This window comes from Varroa destructor, unplaced genomic scaffold (genome assembly GCF_002443255.2).
Source record: "Varroa destructor unplaced genomic scaffold, Vdes_3.0 BEIS01000001.1, whole genome shotgun sequence".
Taxonomy (NCBI): Eukaryota; Metazoa; Arthropoda; class Arachnida; order Mesostigmata; family Varroidae; genus Varroa; species Varroa destructor.
Genome location: NW_019211454.1, coordinates 27,013,324 through 27,034,433, shown reverse-complemented (window position 1 = coordinate 27,034,433; position 21,110 = coordinate 27,013,324). Strand labels below are relative to the sequence as shown.

General features: G+C 39.9%; 1 protein-coding gene and 1 long non-coding RNA gene across 6 annotated transcripts in view; one reads left to right on the top strand and one right to left on the bottom strand.

Moving 5' to 3' along the window:
* Positions 1-21,110, top strand: part of LOC111249930 (gamma-aminobutyric acid receptor subunit alpha-6-like) — a 126,650-nt gene that overhangs the window by 2,786 nt on the left and 102,754 nt on the right. Inside the window, exon 2 of one of the 5 annotated variants that reach the window (XM_086980396.1) lies at positions 5,468-5,567. The exons of the other annotated variants lie outside the window; for them this stretch is intronic. The gene's annotated coding sequence lies outside the window, so the exon portion shown is untranslated. The remainder of the gene's footprint in view (positions 1-5,467; positions 5,568-21,110) is intronic. 5 annotated transcript variants of the gene reach the window in all.
* LOC147758453 (uncharacterized) lies at positions 6,156-11,326 on the bottom strand. Its single transcript, XR_015321359.1, has 3 exons — positions 11,127-11,326; positions 8,951-9,087; positions 6,156-6,936 (listed from the first exon to the last, which is right to left on the bottom strand). It is a non-coding gene; the product is annotated as an uncharacterized LOC147758453 (long non-coding RNA).

The following is a 21,110-nucleotide window of genomic DNA, read 5'->3' as shown; positions in this document are numbered from 1 at the left end:
CGTTCTCTCTATTTACCATGATAGCGACTTATCTCATTAACTGTTGAATCTACCCATGGTCTGTCCGCGGTGGTGATGAGGGTCTCATCCCACCGCGGTGGCCGATGATTAAACCGCAGGTCTGTAGTTCCTTTTATAGTATTCGGCCATCGTCCTGACCAACAAATTTGCTTTATTTCAAAAAGGGCTGGGAAAGATCGAAAAACCATACTCTGCCCGTATTAGGTCAGCTTATTGTCACTGAAATGTATATATATCAAACGATATTGGTCGAGCATGCGTGTAGAGTTATCTTTTGTCGTTCTTAACAAAGCTATTCCGTCTACGACAAAACGCATATTGACTGAAGAGAACTCTAGCAACGCAAAGAACCTGTGGCCCTGGGTCGTCAATCTTCTACTTTTTTTCATTAGAGAAATAATGACAAAAAATAATACACATAGCATATGCGACCATATAGCAATACATATGCCAGTGCACTCGGTATGTACGAAGATGTAGCTCAATGCAACCGCTACATAGCTATCTGATATCCTCTCGGTAGGATAGTACCGACGGGCTACTGGTAATGCCACCACCGTTTCTAAGCAGAGTACTTTTAGCGCAATCACCACGCTGAAGCACACATTCAGATATACACTTAGTAAACGCTATCACACAGTATGTACTACTTGTCGTATTATAACTATTGCAATGGTTACTGGAACTACTCTTACCAACAGACGATAGACGACAGTGAGTGGCCACTGGTCGTGCGGGCTAGAGTAACCATTGTGGGAGGCCAGACAGGCGACCGTCGAGAACCTCCGGAGAACATGATACAACGACAGGATGTAACTATCGGGTACACGCATTGAGAAAGCTACATAGAAAAAGACCTAGAGCACGCGCGGAACCCGACGAAGTGGCCAACCACGTCGGCGGGTCATGGCAACCGGGTGGCCAGCATATTTGCAACACTCACCACTGCCAGAAAAACCGACGGGGAAATAAAAGGAAGAGACAATGAAAGAAGCAAGCACTTCGCTATTCTATATGACTGACTAGCACTAGTGGCCCTCTACGTGTTTAATGATGCCGATTTGTTGACACTTCGGCAGCCACGGTACACCAATTTCTTCCTAAGCGCAATTCGTTGCAACCCGATTAAATCATAATTTAAGGAGGAAAAACGGAGCTGAATTCCCCCGTTATTGAATGAAAGAAAACGTTTTAATAGTTGTGCGTTCTTTCTATCATAAACAACGTAAGTGATTGCAATAAGTGCACTTTGAACGTTCGGAGAGGTAGCCTATTAGTCGCAACGAATGAATGGCTCAAAAGTCAAGGTCAATCTCTCCAGACTCTCCGAGTCAGTTCCTGGATTCCCCTTGTTAGTCTTCAAACTCTCCTGGTCAGTCTTTAGACCATCCTAGTCAGCACCCGGACCCTCCTTGTCAATCCCCAGACTATTTTAGTCAGTCTCTGAACTCTTCTAGTAAGTTTCCGGACTTGACTGAATAAAGCACTTTTTGCCAATGGGACTATTGGATGGCGACAGTCATTCAATCGTTAAGGGTTACAATTTTTTCAGAAATGTCACTTTTCCAAGTTTGGAAGTACCACTTGGAAGTAAATGATTTCGTTATGAGCGCTGGTTTGACTGCGAAAACGAAAACCAGAAACGTACATAGAAAACTTTGCCCCTTAACTTTTTCACATCCAACAAATGCCAGACACGTAAAAGAAATTGCTAATAGGAGATTTAAGATTACAAGCACTGTATTCATCATGTCTGTTTTTTTTTTTCTATAATCAAAATAGGATTACTAAATTGCAGCCGACGAACTAAAGATGGTTAAAAATTTTTCTTAGTCATTGAGTTATCTATCAATCATTTTTTCTTATTTATTCTAAAAGCGAAATACGTTCAACAACAGCAAAAATCAGGATCTGTTAAAGAGTTTTTGAGTATGTTTATATGAAATGTTATTAAAATGTCTTGTCAACTGCTGAATAAAACTTAATTTTCATTCTGCTAAACACGGAATTAAGCAAACTCAATTCGTCTTTATTTAAAAAATTATGCATTTTTAAAGATCATTCATTTTTAGAAATATCCTTTCATCCTAACGCCGTCTACGAAAGTGCTATTTCACAATGTAACTTATATGGTGTCCGTACAGCACAGGATCCTGGGAACAGAGCGACTCATATTGAGTTAGTTATCGGCGAAGTTACAATCAATCGTAGTTTTGTGATAATAGGTTTGCAAAGGACAAGTCATATCTGAGAATGTGCAGCTCGAACTAGATTTGCCGTAGGATTTTTAAAGCCCCGATCGTAAAAACAGAGGTTACTTTCCGTGTCTTGAGTGCAGGTATATGTCAGTGTTGGGCTTCTCGGATGAATGCATCATTAAGTGCTTGTTAGACAAAGTCCTTAGTTTAGGTTTTTAGTATTAGACACATGTACTAGGCATAAAGCTCTTAAGTATATGCAGTATCTTCCTAGTTTTCCATGCATATCCAGCGCTTATAGTGACGTTTCGTTAGACTGGAGTAAAGCAGACTCATCAAAGAGCGGTAAATAAAGGACACTTCTTTGTTCACACGACTGTGCTTTAAAACAGAAAGCTACAAATAGATCAATATTCTAAAGAATATGTATTTGTTTAATTATTATACTATTCGCTGGTTGAGTCTTTTCGATGTAGCCCTATTTTACAGATGTTGCCTCAAATAGGGAATTCCTCTAGCCGTTAAATAATAATGTTCTTTATCTGTAAGAAGTAACAATAAATTTTTGACTCTATAGATTTTATTGAATACAAGGTTTACGTTGGGTAACAAAGATGACTCGAAAAGATCTAACTGATATAGGCTCTTATTTTACTAGGGCCATAGACCATTGTACTTGATGATACCGAATGCTTTCACCCAGCGATATAAAGGAGCTTATTTGACCTGAGCCGTGTATCTAAAGCCGAATTATAGTAACTTAAGTTATACGTGGGTCTTTTTACTGAACTCAGACCTGTCGTTGCGATCTTCTGTCAAAATCGGTTTTTTTTTTTTAAAGACTAATCTTATCTATAATCACTTATTAAGGCTATAGTTCTAACCGACTGCATCGTGCTTTGCCTTTATGCTATCACTACTGCTACCTCTGCTACTACAGTCACCACTATTCACCACTATTTTCACTGTTCGCCCAGTCGTTCGTCAGCTGCCGCAAATCACATGACAAATATAAAGCCAAAAAAAAACAGTCTTCGACCTGCAATCATTTGCTCCATTGAAAAAAATGACAACCCACGCGCCCAACTCTGCATTCATACGTTATCACGCGTAAAACCTAGACCCATTTACTCCTTGTGTATCGACCCTAGACTTACCGTGGTCGTCAAAAGGACCGGCATAGAGCAGGTGGCGGCTATATTCTTTTACACTTTGTTTTCGCGTCTTGCGTCCTCACGTTTCGTTGCTGCTCACTGTCAAAGCATGGTGATACAGTAGACGTGTCCGCCGTAGGAGATTAAGGTAGATGGCTAGTAGAGAGAATTAGCTCGCTCGCTAATTGCAGCGTACGTCCGCATCGACTAACACATTGCTGCAACGATTGTGGGTAGTTATCATTGTATAGAACGGGCACTAGATAGAAGTCTTTGCCTGCCGTGCGTGTATCCCCGTACCCCTCCTTGGCTAAGGCGAACCAGCAGCAACTCGCGCACAGTTGTCTGGAAATGTTGAAAACTTTAAGGTAGTAAGTGCGTTTGCCTACTTGGCTTGTTGTAATCACTTGCTTGGCCTATTCAGAAACACAGATACCTTTTTCGTAATGCACATATCCCTATCTCTATATCACGTACTAACCCTATTTTGGACCTAGGTCTTCTCAAAGAACTTTGATTCTTGACGAAAATACAAGTTTCTTCAGATTTTATTACCCTCGCAAGTACGCTATTTTTATAAAAAAAAAAAAAAAACTTGTAGCCAAACAAAAAGTGTACGTTATTCCGACTACAACAAACAGTGTGCTCAGAATAGCGCAATCAATTAAGCGTCACCCTCAAGCAAATATGGCGGAGCGGATATGAAGAAACTGATATAATAGCAGAAGTACTAAGCCGATCTCACGATATCGTACTATTTAACACACAGAATGACAATTTTATGTTGGCAGTGGTGTGACATTACCTCCCATTTCGTCACTTCATACTTTACGCCATCGCGGACATGCAAGCATCTGTACATATCAAATGAATATATTGTGTTTGACGCGATATAGTATCTGAGAATAGGGCTCTTAATGGATAGCGTCAGTTTTAGTTAGCACTATAGGATAATAAGTAGACCAACTTGATCAGTGGAACTTGTGCAGCATTTATCATCTGCTAGAGTTGATCATTTTTCGTTCTTCGAAGACACAGGGAATAATGTTAGGTAATGACCATACATATGGTGCACATAGTTATCCGGTGCCTTGGTTATTTATTTGCTACCACTAATAGACCTGAGTTCAGATAAAACGAGTTTATTACGCTTATATTAAGTAGGCGAAAGTTTGACTGGCACAGACTCTGAATGCTTAGATCGGCTTAATCTGAACGTTCTCCAATTCATGTTCAATAACATGTTGAAGCTGCTTTCGGCAGGATTTAGACAATCATAGTGTTGGACCCCGCTTGAAATCATAACTCGCCAGGTCACCCAGTTAAACTACGGTTTTGCGAAGCAAATTGCTGTAAACATAACCTGTTATAGGTTTTTCGTATAAAATTTAACCACACAATGAGCAGAGGCTAAAAACGGGCTACTCCATTTTTATTAAGCTTCTCTCAATAATTTAAGCGTTTTTTTAAGTCTCTTTTAAGATAATGTAATCATCATTCCTTGTGTGGGCAGTCTATGACAAATAAACAGGGAGCACTAAAAATATTTAGAAATATACCACAAAAATCAATTAGAATTGATAATACATTACTGAAATACATACTGTCATGTTAGGGCGTTAACCTGCTAACTTGAGCGCCGAAGAGTATTTTTTCCCACTTACATCCCATATAATCCTAGCTCGAACAATCTCTAATATTTAGAATATGGAATCCATAGAATATACCAGCTTCATTTATAAGCATGCTAAGATAAGCTAATTTTATTGTAGTAATTACTACAGAAACTGACAAGCCCGCTGGAGAGCTATAAATTAAGGATAGATCGACTCTCCGTTTAGGTTAGTCACATTCTGATCTCCTAAAGGGCAGACTATATCAAGTGAGGGCCAATAAGCAGGACAATTATCGACGCTGAAGTTCAGTAAGGTGGAAGTCGATATCGAGTGTTTCACGGATTGTTAAAGTCCATGAAATCAAAAACCGTACTAACGTTATAATTGAGTTCTGTGACCCTGAAAGGTGCATCGCTTCTAATAGTAAAAAACTTGGCACCTTATAATGACCCTTTGTTGACGATTTTATAGTTTCCAGCACTCACTGATGACGATACTACGTACGCGGTTGGATCGGCGCCGAACGATTGGAGCTTGAGTGACCATTTCTGAGAATGCCATCAAAAAATCGTCTTTTGGTGAGAGCTGTTAGCGAAATGAGAATAGAGTGCTACCCAAATGTATTTTTTTCTAGCTAATAATCGTAGCTAGCAGCCATAATAATGATAATAACGACAGTTGTGACCACCATTTAATTGATTTATATTGTAAATATTTTTTTTTTGGAAAAATCGTACTGAGTGAAGACAACCTTACTTTCAATACATCTTCTGAAAGTAAACAACAATTCAATGGATCACGGCATCAACATCTGACCACTACATAAAAGAGAAATTATAAAGCAAGGCGTACCTAACGATGGAAGTAAGCCTTACAAGGTCTAAATTTGCATCACCTTATGTCACCTACCTTTACAATGAGTTTGTTACAAATCCTTTATAAGTGTCCCCCCCCCCCCCTGAAGCCTTTGTAGCAGCGATTTAGTTTACTGGGCGATACCTTTCCTGATCAGGTTCTCTCAGTCTGCAGATTTCTTTTTCTTAACAACTTCGCATTGATAATAGGGTTTGTTAGTTTCTTCCGCACGATCGTGCTCAGCTCAGCTTGTCGAAAACTTTATTTATAGGGACTCTATCCTTCAGCTCTAACTTGATCAAGCTGTCATTTAGTTAACTAGGCAGTCTCAACATCATATACATTCGCTAATACCGAACAATGAAAACGTAAATTGACGGAAACGTAAAGGTCGTGCTCCCTGTCTGTTTTATCAGTTTATGTAGGTTAATAATATAGTTTGGTATTTCAAGTGATTCCATACATAACAGTGCTATAATCGAAAACGCAAGAGATCCACGAAAAGCAAAGGTCTCACTTACACCCTTACATGAGTTTTTTATTCATGTAAGTTCATGTCGTAAGTTTCTACGAAGATCTTGTCCGAGTCTTTTACATAGCTTAAAAATTACAGGTTGACTATAGCTTTTATAGAATTCGTTTTTGGTCTTATTCGAAAAGGGCCATTTTTTTAGTTCGTAGTTCTAAATTCAAAAGCATAAAATGCATATCTAAGCGAAGCGGCGTCTGTGTATATTCGAGGATGTACATATACATGTGGGTACGCGGTATTGCGGGAGATTCGAAATGGGTCCGTATTATGTGCATAGCGATTGTTTTCTAGTAAGTTGTACCTCGCCCGACCACGCGCTACCTTTTTGCGGAAGTGCCTTTTGAGCAAAGGTCACAGCAGTTGCAAAAAGTGATTGCGCCATTGGGGGCGGCGAGTGTGCCTGTTGCTGGTCTAGCGAAGAGGATGCGGAATATGAACTGTTACTCCAGTTGTGGCTGTAAAGTTAGAAGCCGGCTCTTATTTTTACGTGATGCGTTCAGTGTGATGACGGCTGAACAGATCTAAATGGCAACCGGATAGCGGCGACTGTTCTAACAAGTCTGAAAGTCAACGAAGAAAAATCGACGGATTATTGCCTTGATCAAACCCCTTTTCTTTCACTGTGTGTATTCGCATTTTCTATAGGTAGTTTTTAAAATTATAAACAAACAGCCCGCCGACGTAGTTCCCTACTGGGTTCGCCAACAGATCCTAGGTCCAAAAACAGATCGATGCCGTTCCCGGGTGACAAAAAAATCAGCGGGAATTTTTACAATATATTTTTGAATGGATTTCTACTGCCTACTTTTTCGTATTACTAAACGTACTAGGAATAAACCTGAACGAGGGCCGCCAAGCGTATAAATGCACTTTTCTGTCAGGCCGAATAGGACTCATTTACCAAACAAACTTAAAAAGAAATTAATTAGTATTGAAACAGGACAACGATCTCTACTTTTGCTGAGGTAGTAAGAATGAAAAGCAAGCAATTTAATGCTGATATTCGATAAAGATCGGAATGTCTGCAATCACAATTCATGCATTTGATTGCTGTTCAGCTATTAGTGCTTCCCCTGAGGAATCCTTTTTGCAAACGGTCCCTATGTTGCATGTAAACCGTTCTAGAACGGCAACGAGAAGTGACGCCCCTTGGCGTTGTGGCAAGAAATGAACAAAGACTTCAGAAGTTTCTATGAGGATCCTCTTTTACCTCCACTGCTCTTTCCATAGTCGAAAAAGGCTCCTTTGTACATTTCTTATTACCTAGCTACGGAATGGCGACCTATCCCCGGTGCCTGCTATGTTTCTCAGTCACTTCAGATCAGGTGCGAAAAAGCAGCTTCGAAAGAAGTGAATATTGCAGGTGAGAAATATGTTTGCTTCTTGAACAGATCAGAGGAAACTAGCTACGAAGAAGAAACTAAGCAAATGTATTTTTCATTTTGCAACTTCCGTCAGATAAAAACAGAGCGAAAGCGGACCGAAACAGCCGAATGAACAACAGCTATAGTTGTAGCTGTTCCATCAATCTCTGGGCATGTTTAGAGGCGTTTGTACCCTCGTCAATTTTTCTTATTCGGTTTGTTTTATTCGACTCCAGAATATCTTGTTATAAGAATGAGCAAGATGCCACTATGCGGCTTTAAGGCCCAGTTAAAGTTTTCTTAATGGCATTACAAATCGCTAGTGCGCAGCCAAAAATTTTAAAAACGAGCCGATCAAGTAGAGTAAGAAGCGCTATATATATATATATATAACACTAGACTAGCAAAAGAAGTGTATATATCCTTGTTATGGTTCATTTAAGTGTTTTTATTCATGTTGGAACGTTAGTAATGGTTTTTTCACCTGAAAAAAATACGTGGTTCATTCGAACAAATTAAGTTTTTGTGAGTTTGCCGTCACTTTCCGCCGTTCTTAAACCAATTTATTTCTCTCCGTTGCGCCACAGGTTTTCAAGTATGGCGCTGAATACCTCGTCTAATCAGGTTTTGAGATCCTCCCCACTGTCTATCGTGCCACTACTAAGTTCATTTGACAGTGGCCAGGGGTGGTAATCTGTAGGTATGAGGTCTCGAGAGTATGGTGGGAGCAACGGAATTATTCACTGAAGCTCTTGAAGAGCATCCTACACAACCATAGTCATATGTGGCCCGGCACAATCGTGACGACGGATGACTTTGCGATTTCTGTCGCGTCCTTTATGTTGTACAGCCTTGTTCAATCGATAAAATCTGCCATAGCAGATCTTTGTAGATTGTTTCGCTACTTTCATGCACTACTTGCCATATAAGATGTAAAAAATTCTTCCAGTTTCGCCAAACCTAAGTCGGAAGCTTTTTGGTATGGAGATTTGGCTTAACGTAGAGTTTAACTATATTTTCTAGAGCTACTGCTCGTGCAGTTCTGAATAGATATCTGTCATTATGGCTACACGTTACCTGGTCTATCGCACATCAAAGCTTCTGATTTTCAGTACAATTCCGCACATCCAGATGCCTGACAATAACTTGGGATTCGCAGGTTATTCTGTTGCTCTCTAGGCCTAACACTCCGTTTTTAAACTCAACAAACCTTTCGAGCAGTCCTCTCAGTTATCCAGTTGTTGTTTTATCCGGCACAAATATCCTGAACTACCTTCTTCTTTTAACCTGGAACATCCTCCATCCTGGAAGTTTGTTAATTGTACTATAAAAGTACAAAAACGCGCCCTTGGATGATACATAATTCAACAAACAAGGGAGATTTAAAAAGGGAACGGAACGTTAAAGACTAATGACCATCACTTACATTATGACCCAGATATCTAGCAGCGCATATCAAGCAGAGCAGGTTCATTAGAGTAGAACCCATCGTAGCGGTATGGTTGACGGATTACGTAAACTGTTCCACCGTCTTCAAGGGTACCAACAGGCAACATAATAATAAATAATTCTAATAAAATAGTTTTGGTGAGTCGAATACAAATATTACGAGGAAATCCTTATAGCAGCAAAGCAAACTGAAGTGAATCCGAATCAGTCATCCCTGCACTGAGAGTAGTCTAGAATTTGCCTAGTCATTTGCATGAAGAAAGTAATAGTCAATCGACTGGATCAGAACATTTGCCTCGTTCATACGTGCAACAATATAAAAAACGTAAGCAACTAATTACGTAATTTCAATTTTTTTTTTGCTTTTTAGCCGCGTTTTCCAAGAAACATTACATTCGCAAAAATAAACGGTGACAGAGGCATCTTCATAGGCATCGAGCATGTTACTTTTAGACATTATAAGACGCTGCCTTCTGAAACAATTTAGCCAATTACAAGGTACTGAAATCACTAAGCAGGAAAAGTGGGGTAAATGCTGGCGGGCGATTTGTCTTAATGAGCATGCGTTCATCCGTAATTTCTGGTACCACATGATAGTGAGTTATTTCTAGAATGAAACAGCAAAGCTATCATGTCGAAAAACATTGTCTCGCTTTTGGAACTTGAGTAAAAATCACCTGTTATCCAGGCTTTCCACGGAAAAGAAATTCCGATCGAGATTTAAAAAAAAAAACTTGCCTTCTGCTCTGAGTCGGCGGTCTAAGCTGTTGCCAGTTCCCATATCTTCTGTGTGTGTAAAACGCTTCTAACATATCCGAAGAAGACTTTCGCAGAAAAAAACTACTCCAAGATCCTCAATAAGGCCTAGATGAGGCTTAGAACGGGCTTGAAAGTTTGTTAAGATAGCTCAAGAAGCAATTTTTGATGCACCCAGAGTTTTTCTATGCTAATCAACGATTTTTCTAGAAAGGAGAACGTCAATTGCCAGTCGGATCATCCACATAAACTACAGCGGTTAGTCTTTTCTAAACTTTTTGCACTTTTCGTTTGTTTGAGCCCTTGCATTTTTGGAACTTTAAGTTTACTATTAGCCCAAAATTTCCCACTCAAAATCAACTCGCTGGACGTTTTTTTTCTATGCAGCGTCTTTAAGCAACAGCCGTTAATAAGTTTACACATACTAATACCACTCGAGGCACGGTTACCATTAAGGAGTTACTTACGAATTCAAGAAGGAATATTTTGAAATAGTGTATTTAGGTTAATGCTAGCTAAACATGACCGTCAGGGATGCACCCGCAAAAAATTCTACTGAAAAATCTGTTTCACCTTATATGTAACCTTAAAAAACAAGACATAAATTGCTAATTCGTTCGCGATTTATTTGCAAAGACTATATCAACAGCAACAGCGAACCTCACTCGGACAAATACGTATGTCAGCAAGTATAATGATTCGAGTAATTCGACGAATTGCAGTAACTATTAGATTGATTTTGCTGAGTAAAGCGATTAACTGCGCGATTTGTGTTTGAACACCACACGTTCGCGAGACATAACGATTGATTGTATAAGTAAATTGTGTAAAATTTGATGACAAAAAAGATGATGGCAAGCAATAGAATAGAGCAAAACATTGTAAAGCCTGTGCTTAATTCGTTACTTGAACGTCTACTGATAGAACTTTCGAGCGTGTTAGACGACGAGTAAAAATAGCAAAGAACAAAATCCTTTGTTGACTTTAAACTAGTCGCGCAAAAAAAACCTTTATAAAAAAACATTTAACCAAAAACATACCTACATTAGGCAAATAATTATTAATTCCAGTTAGAATTCTATATTTTATGCGCACGCAAGCGTTCATCACTGCAAGTGTTATATGCGAATTATGATGGACGTTAGCGTCCTCTATTGTACAACAATAGCAACATATCTCACATCATTCGCCGATGCACGTAGTTGAGTGGGTGCTTTTAGTTGTGAGAATCCATCACGATACGTGCACGTAGAATAATCGAAAACCTCTAATTAATTCGACATGGAATCTTCTCAATAGCTACAGGTTGTAGCTGGCCAGCCGTCTGATGGAATGTCTGAACTTGTGGCACAGATTTTGTAGCGGATGCTCGGAGAGTTCACAGAACAACTGATCTGTCCAAATAAAATTACCTCGCCGAAACAAGTGTCTTTCATACTACAATGATATAATGTAACGAGTTTCCTGCTAGCGTCGGGCAGTAAATACGTATAATCATCATGGGATAAGTACGCGATATTCACTACTTGGGGAAGTAGTGGATTATCTATGTATTGTTTCATGTCATCTACTAGATAGCGTAAAAGTGAAGTTTTACGCAACTGAAGTATTTTCTATTGTACGTTTTGTATGCGCACGTAAACGGACACCTTTACACCTATAGATATGTGCACGAATTGCTTTTTGTTTCTATGGGTTAGTGCATTATAACAGGGTAGAATAGATTGTGGCCTTCTGAAAACTTCTTATTCTTAGAACCGTAGGATAGCGTACTTGTTGATACACAGGCGTTGGCAGTATTCCTTACCACAAGCGAGATAATATTCCCCAGTGACCTTTGGAATCCTACGCAGAGAAACCGGACGATGTTTAGTCTCTGGTGTGGGCGATCTATGACCTAACGATGTATTTTGGTCATTGGAGGAAATGCTTTTTTGTTGGACACACCTGCTCACACAGCTTACAGACTGTAGCACGAAGTGGTAGCGAGTAGTGAGTGTCCACCCATACCATCCATAATCGCCTGTTGCGATAAACCCCCCTGACCTCTTCGAAATTATGCTCAGCGGGGACCGTAAATTCGCGTATGGTTCTTTCAAATGAATGGAGATTACAATATCAGTGCGAGGATTAGGACGTCTTCATTAAATAGCCGTTCTTCATTTGCCAGCCCAATCCGCTGACCCGATTAATACCTTCCGCAAATAAATCTTAACAAATTGAATATGAATCGATATAACATGATTAACACTTAATGATTGAGAAGGAGAGGTGGCTGCGGAAAAATGGCCAATATAAGTAAACTACATTTACTAATAAGGTTATTCAGAATCCGTACGGGGTCGTGTATCCCGACTATAATTTGAGCTGAGAACGAGCGGTACGTGGACCCCTTGCGATTTTGAAGGTCCCCTTTGAGGCAAAAATCGGTAAGCGAGCGCCACTCGAAAAAAATGTATCTTTTGCACTCAATTTGTATCTATTGCTCAAAGCCTGTGTTTGTGGTGGATGGTAGCTTACTCAAAAATTTCCTATATATTAAGCAGTCTCTGAAATATAATTTTGCTTGGCTCGAAAAAGTTTATCTTTTTGAGTAGGGTGCAATTAGCTTAACACTGCGCATATTATTTATTTTTACACTATTTATAGAAGAGGTAGTTTCTTGCTTTGAGATAAGCGTGTGATGACGGCAGGATACATGCGGGAGGTTTTATCGGAAATAGCATTAAAAATGAAGACGGTAACTGGATGATAGTAACCCAATATGATATTTACACATGAGTCAAGGCTTGAGTTGGGTAAGATCTTAAAGAAAGACTGGTGCCGCAGTCAAGAAGGATAAATTATATTGGCTAACGGAATAGATGGAGCAGCGGAATAACTATAAAATGATTATAATAGGTGTGTCTAAAGGTCAGAAAGCATACAGTAGATTAAATAAGTCGCTCATTCGATCGTAATCGATAAGCGATTAGCTTAATTTAAACGCAATTTCTGCAATTTTCGCAAGAAATCTGTGCTTAGCAAGTCAACTAAAAAAAACGCTTACCTGTTGTAAGCTATTATTAAAACGCATGCAACTTTTCATTAGAAAAAAGACAAGATTTACGTAATGATGTTATATTGGTTAATATACAAAACAATGATCTTTCAGTAAAAATTTCAGCATCCAAAGATTGTTGTCATCACTATTTCTGATCTCGTATATTGTCATGGAAAACTTGCACTATACATAACATAGTGATCTGTGGAGAAATGATTCAGTCACCTTACTACCTGAGGAGGACTTCCGTTGCAGTGATGATAACAACTACTGACGTAGTTAATACAATAATTAAGTTCTCAACTTTTTTTTGTGCAACAAATAGCGTCAAACCTAGGGAAAAAGCCAAAATTGACTTAATAAAAGTATTATAAATACTCCATGACAGAATGTCGGCATGTATTCCCAACTTTTTGGCCTACATCAATTTCGATGTGTATACAACCAGCTAGAGCCTGATTATGAAGAGACGGGTACCGATAAGGGTGGCAGCCCTTCCCTGCCTAAATCATACACTGAAAATATTCCATTGACACAATGTACAAAAGCGAAGTAGTCATACGAACGAAAACGTTATTCGAACTTTAATTTGCACCACGTAACTCTTTTAGATGAATCTTGTTCACAAAGACTGCCCCTGGGATCGCTAGGCCTATCGAAGCGGTCATCACTAACTCATTTACCCGCTACTTTAACCTGTCCACTTGAATAACTGTTGCTGTATGTGGCCTGCCAATAGGTTTGTAAGTGTTCTCAATTCGAAAAAACGTCAGGAAAGCACGTCGTAAACTCTATGACGAAAAGATCCGCCTTTAATGACGGCTTTAACGGCTCCTCTGGAGGGAGCCTCTCGATTTACCTGGAAGAAGACCTTTGTCTGTTTGCAACACGTCGGGGTATAAGCAAGTATGACTATTTGTGGACCGTTTTTTCTAGTTAACGTAGCCTCGTCGCCAGCCCTCCGAGGTCGGAGGTGCACCTTTTAGATGATCTAATTCCTCGCTCATCTGTATGTATGTGTATTCTTTCAGAATTTTTGAGAACATGATTTTCGAAACTTCGGACAGCAACTGCAACATCTCTCTGTTAATTATACCTCATCTGCATCATTGAACCTACATCCGTTCTGCGTTTACGTGCTGAACGACGAGTTTGCATTGAGGGAAAGAAGCTGCTATTCGCTCCTAATCCATATAAAAAGAATTTGGCCCGTTAATTTTTCACGACTGAGAAAAAGGTTATATATATATGTACTGGCATAAACATCAATCAAAGTGAAAATCGAACTCTCATACACTCTTCGAAGACATTTGAGGGCGATCCATTCCTAGACCAAACAACTGAATTATCTGAGTATACGTTGAAGTACCTATATATATATGTATATAGGGTTAGTGGAAAGTGTCCAGTCTATTTTATTGCTTTAGAAAAGAAAATAAGTACACGCACAAAGCAAGCTTCTGTGCATGCTCTTATTCTTGTAATTCGGAAGATTAATCTGCATAATAAATGGAAAAAAACGCCCGCCAAATGTCCCTTAAGGGATCGTTTTCATAACTGGATTTACTTCGCGTATTTTTTCACCACAGCGCTGCATAGCTCAGCACTAATTTGATCGAAGACTTCGTGAATGCAGTACTTCAGGCCGTAGAGTGCTTCGATTCTCTTTTATAGACCCTGCCGTTCACCTAATTCCACAGAAGATATCGAGAGGAGTTAAGTTACCCCAACTTGATTTCAGCAAAGATTGCACACTTGATGCTCTCATTATTGTCGACACAAAAGCTCGATGCAACATACATCGATAGAGCTTGCCTGATTGAGTAGTAGTGCGGTGTCACCATCACGTTCGAACAAAAAGGCCTCAACGATGCTTTTGCCCTATAACTAACTAACTTCACACAGAGATTTTTTGTGACTGAAGTAGTTGCTTAACATCCGCCCTTGCACTCTCTGAAGCCCGGATGTAACGGCTATTTATTCACACAAGACACCATGATCAAACAAGTTGCTAGCACAAGCCCTGCGCGTCAACATAATAAAAGACGCTGGTGGTGGTCCTTTGATAGTTGAACCAACTGTACGCAGGCAGTAGAGATGAAGATAATACGACGAAAGTAGTAGTAGTATAATGTTCGTCTATAAGGCGCATTGTTGGGCACGACATTGGGTTGAGGTCGCTAGATTGGTATCTGTAGAGCTCCATATTGTAGTGGGGTCACATAATCTTCCTGGCCTTACCCTATCTGCGAGTGAACCGGCCTTTTCGCGCCTTCTTCGAGAATCACAAGTTTCGTCTGTATCCTTTACGATTTCGATAGTGAATTTCTGCAAAAAAACAAACATTATTTTAAAGTCTAACAATGCGTAATCGTAAACCACACGCACTACCATAGGTATCGCTGAACAATCTACTAAGTTGTGCTTATTATACAAATACAGGACAAAATCGATCTCGGACCTTTAGCTCACCTTATAAATGATGTACATGCTGAAGGAAATCCTTAACGCAACCGTGACAAAATATATAAATTAAAATAGAAAAAATCTACGCGTTATCCGCTCGTCAGCTGTTTCAATGAATATGTTTAGTATATATGAAAACGACTACGGGTGCCATCACATATGCAGATACGCTGTCCGGATGTTTCACATTTTGAATTTGGCAGGACTTGACATCTTGCGGTATAAAATCTTCCCGGCATCCTAGTGCCTGCGACGAAGTACTATTTTACAAACACAACGTACAATGGTAATTAAGCTTGAAATGTAACTTCGGAAACCCAAACTATATAAAAAGTTATTGAGTCGTTGTTGGCATCAAACTTTACGGCAAAACTACGAGTTGGTAACGTTACTTATTCAAGCACGTAAAAATTCACAGATATATATATATATATATATATATATGTATTATATAACTGGGGATGTAGATGGCGATATAATAGCGAAGCTGGCGAAGCATCGACGTAGATAATATTGAGAGATGTATAAACGTGTAGCCTTTTGTGGATCAAACAGAAACAGCCGCTCTTCAAGAATGGAGGTAATGACTCGCATGTCAACGGATATTGCAATGGAAACACAGCAGGGAGTCAAGCAACCGACTTTTGCAAAGATTGGAGGCCTATTATGATACTTTCGACGACGAAAGCTAGGTACGGACAGCGAGAGTGAAGACTATCAAAGTGAGAACAACGAATTTAGCGGTTACATGTCAGCAATAACAGAATACATGCAGCAAATCTTGAGAAGGACACAAATAAGAAGAAGAGCTTCAACGGTACGGATGTAAGCATGCACGTATAAGTATGTCATATGCAATAGACCATTTTTAGAATATGCTATATAGATCTCAGTTTATTTTCGAAGTAAAATAATTTTTACGAAAATATCTTGAAAAAAATCTATATACGTATATCATTAGAGCCTTGCTAACCATATACTATTTTTTAATTATTTTTTTTGGATTTTTTCAGTATTTTCTGAATAATGATGGCAGTAATAATAATAATAAATGTAGTATATATTAGCATTTGTTTCTTAAATACTGACATTAGAAAGTGCGGTGCATATTTTGTTATCTATATTCAAGTTCGATTGGAGCAAAGTGTTACTGGACTAATCTGCTCGTACATAACAGTGCTAAATGTAAATCTGAATGCGTTGTTTTCTTTTTCTTCAAACAAACTCATTCTGTAGCACTCTCACGCGTGAGCTCACCATTAAGAGCATAGAAAGTTGTCAACTTCGATAGGTTGACGCGTGACTGATTCCTGCTACTGATGACGGTTCGTGACAAAAGCGACATCCGAACAAATGAGTGTAAACTGGGTAGAGAAGGAGTAAAATCCCTGGAAACTACTCACGCTTGTGTGTCGCCGAGATAAACGATTGTCAATCTTCAATTTTTTCTCTGCTGAACTCAAAAATTGGTGATTGACGGCTTTTTTTCGGGTAAGGTAGATGTCACTTCTAGAAGGCTTGCCTGGAATTAACCTTCATTAAAATGTAATGAAGAATCGGACTAGTCATTATGGCGTTTATCAGCCGCTGTGCTCTGTGAAGCTTCGAAGAAAACGAATACCCACAAGAAGCGATAGCGATTTTACATATACTCCATCGTTAAGTACCCCACGGGCTCTTTTATGAGGCTTCCCTATTTATCCAACAGTTGTTAGTGTGTTAAATGGGTAACTCGAGGAAGCTGTATCATCGTAGTGGGCTATGCAACAAGTTATGGTGCCCGATGTAATTCTACGCCACCGGGCTCTGTCAGTATAGAAAATAACCAGTGCTAACAGACTTTTATTGAAATAAATAATTATTGAAGACTACATGATATGTTGGGTACCGGACAGGAGTGCACTAAGGCGCTCATATTTGTCGTCCCCTTTATGCACCGTACAATGCATACCTGAATTTAAATCAAAAAACCCACGAAGTAGACGGTGCCAGGACCGACTGGGCAAAACGATATATTGTAGGAAACTAAATTATAAGCACGGCAAAAACAAAACGGCTTAAAGTGGTTTCCAGTAGCGGTGGAGGAAGTTTTTCTTTGAACTACGATAATCTGGAAGCAGGTCTACAATAGGCAGCATACAAGAACGCAACTTCCAGTAATCTTGACCTTGGCACAAATGTCTAATGTAGAATCTAAATATATGCTAATAACTTAAACAAAGGTAAAAAAAAAAGAGGATCTCAGCTTGTACGATTATCTCAATAGCCAGGTTAGGGTTTGAAAGGACAGTAGGATGACATCCGGCAATTGGAGTGCCACCAACCGCGGTTTTACAGTCTTTGGCGGATGCAGTCGTTTGTAAGCATAGGCGCTTCAATAGAAAAAGAGATATCAACGGTAGCTGCACTCACGGACAGATCACAGCGCTGCTCCGGTGGCGGCATCAGCAGCAGTCGCATTGGCTGATGGCAGCTTTGAACGGTTTGTGTTCGACGGGTACTCCAATTACAGGAACATCCTCGAGCCACGATAAGCCGAACTAGGCAAACTCAACTCTTGTCGGTCGACTCGTGAAGTCGTTGGGTTAACGAACTGCGGTGAACTAGCAAAGCATGGATCTTTCCTTTATTTCATTGCTTTCCATGTTCTCTTATTGTTTCCCTTATTCATTTACGTTCACTATAGAACGTCTTTGCGCGCTCCTCCTTCTCAGTGGGCCTTAGTAGTATCCTATCTACCCAGACGAATACATGGACCACGTATAGCCAGCCGAGTGCTTGTTTAAAATTTACTAAGGAGGTCCTTGCAGCGCTGCGAACTGTAAGCTATAACTTAAGAACGAATCGGCGCTCTGAAGCCAAGCGTACAGCGTTATTATAAATTGACTTGGAGATTAAATTATTGCTAATTTATTTTCTTAAAAGACTGAGAAACGTAAAGAATGGGCTGAGCCAGACGGACATGATAAAGGACAGAAGGGCGCACTTGGTGCGCACGGGTTCCCGGCTGTGCCTTCTTGGTCTGTCCTCTCCCGTGCCGCACTTGACGACGACACTCAGTGCATTTTCTCGTGTCTCGCGGAAGAGAAAAGCGAGGTGAGGAGCATCCCAACAACAAAAGACAGTCAAAGAAGCCACAATAGTGGTGATATCAGAGAACAAATAATACTGTAGAATGCAAAAGTAATGTGCACTGCAGGGGCAGTTGATGAGGTTTTTTTTTTCCTAAAAATATCATTAGCTAGTTAGCTGCTAATTTGAATGGTTGGCGTCACCTGCAGTAGAAAATAGGACAGCGAACGAGGCCTATTCAAATGTCCTACTATCATGCAACATCTGCTAACCACTAGCGCACCATACTCATACCTGTGACCAATGAGAAAGTTTCTACCTCGCGCTTGCTAAGAGAATCACTAGCGTACGTTCTTGCTATGCCTACGGTATGTTTTGGTCGACTGCACGGAGCAAAAGCTCGTAACAACGCCTAGTAGCTCCTCTGAGCCAAGTTCTAGGCCGTTTGTTTGTCCGACTGGTCTCTCTAAACCTTACTCGCAAGGCCCGAAAGAGGAATGTTGATACTTGTCTCGCAGACGCGTGTGAGCGACGTTCAATGTCGCTGTTGTTTCCGAATCATAGCATGTCTCAATCTGATCAACATCAAATCACTTCGTAGACATTGTGGAGATCAGATCTCACGAGCTCTTGTCGAAGTGTTCTATGACGCAATATGCTTGAGCTTTCAGCGGAGTTGTCTAACATTATTATTACGATAATTGCGCAGTAGACGTAAGTTGAACTGTAATATGAATCAATAAGTGAGTATTAGGTTCATTCAACTAAAAGTAATAATAATTGTGTGCAGTCGTAAGTTTATTCTAAGACAAAAGGAATTTTGCTTCGTCCGCTGTATCTTGTAAATACACATAAGATTAGATAAAGATTACGAACTTAAAGGACCTTTTTATGGTTGAACTGGTCATTTTGTTTCGTATTTATAAACAGTGTATAAATTATCATTATATGGATAACAGAGAACTAGGCATCAAGCTATTACAAGCTGAGGACTGGCACTTACTGTAGTATAATAGAATGATACATGGTCACCTCGCCACTATACCATCTTCGAAGGAAAGTTTTGATTGACCATACTGGCAACGCCAACCGAAAGTAATTATACCTCATTGCGTTCGAACCTATGATTACCAGCTGTAACGTTGAGTAAACGCCGCATGGCCGAAGAGTCATCTATTGACTATTCGGAAAAACTGTGCCTAGGTACTGACCGACTTGCTAAAGTTACAGTTAAATTAATTTGCAAATTATTTTTTAATAAGTTGTGAAGAGGCTTTCAATGTAAGCATGTGAGTTATTTAATGGCAAAAAAGAAAAGCAAAATTTTCGAGGCATAACCGATTTCCTGAAAGGAAATTGTATCTTACAATAGAAACTTGCAGTGGAATCTTATAGGATTTCCGATCCTTAAACTATTATCATAGTTCTATATAATAACGAGCTTCAATGCTGGGATAAGAGATTCCGCAATATTGAAACTGATCAGTTTCTATATAATCGTCGTTGAATACATCTAGAGATCAGTAAAGATTAGATCCTTGTCTACACGATCGCACTCTTCACCGTCGATTCTACAAATTAACGCAATATTACATCCTTTATATCTTTAAGCTTCGAAAAATCCAGCCGCTTAATATGCCATGAGATCTGAGCAGCCTTTAGGAAGGCTTTTTCGAATTTTCAAAAAATCAACACGAATTCATTAACCCCGAAACCGGCATATGCTTCCGTCACGCATTTTGGAACCTCCGTTCATTCATTTGTGAAAGTCTTGAAATTTGCATTATTTTTTCTCATTCTAGCTACGCGAATAGATCCCATTATCTGGAAAAAAAAAGATAGATTGAATGGTCCTCTCATAACAGATAACGCCTGTGGCATCGACAAGATGAAAAAGTCACCAAAATGTATCGGTTCATCTCAAGAGCCTTAAAAATAGGCCTAGCACACTGCTTCTTGTAAAGCCAGCAGCGGTCGCGGTGATTTTCTATGACATCGAAAAGAGCGCGAAGCGTACCACAACCCATGTAGACGTCTACAGTCATGCCGCATTCTGTTAAACGACAGTACGATTGTGTGAGCATGTGGCCCTTTGCACAAGCTTTTATTATTGATATTGTTGTCGCTGTCGAAGTCTGCCTGACTTCATGTGCGATGGTAATAGACGAAAGCAGTATCGAAAACCTTCACGAGCAGAGAAACCGAACGATCAGAAATGTGTAGGACCAAATGGCGGAATGCGTTTCCACGCTGCTTCCGATGTGCAGAACGCTGCACGTTTTATGGCTGCATGGGAGCAGGCGACGTAGAGGGCTGGAAAAAGAGATGGAATAAGGAGTATGGCTGCGCTGTTGTCGTCCCTACATATTGGCCTATCTGACTCGGGACGCTATTAACTTGTTCCAGATTGTAAGTCCCGTGGTGATTAGTCCCCAGCGAACGGGTCTTTTCGGCGCCTTCTTCGTTCTTCCACTAGTCGAGCGACTCGAGAAAAAAGGAGAACATGGAAGGCGACACACGGCTGATATCAACCGAGGATGAATCAAGCCTGGATTCTAAGCAGAACTTTGCCGTTTCCGGCAAC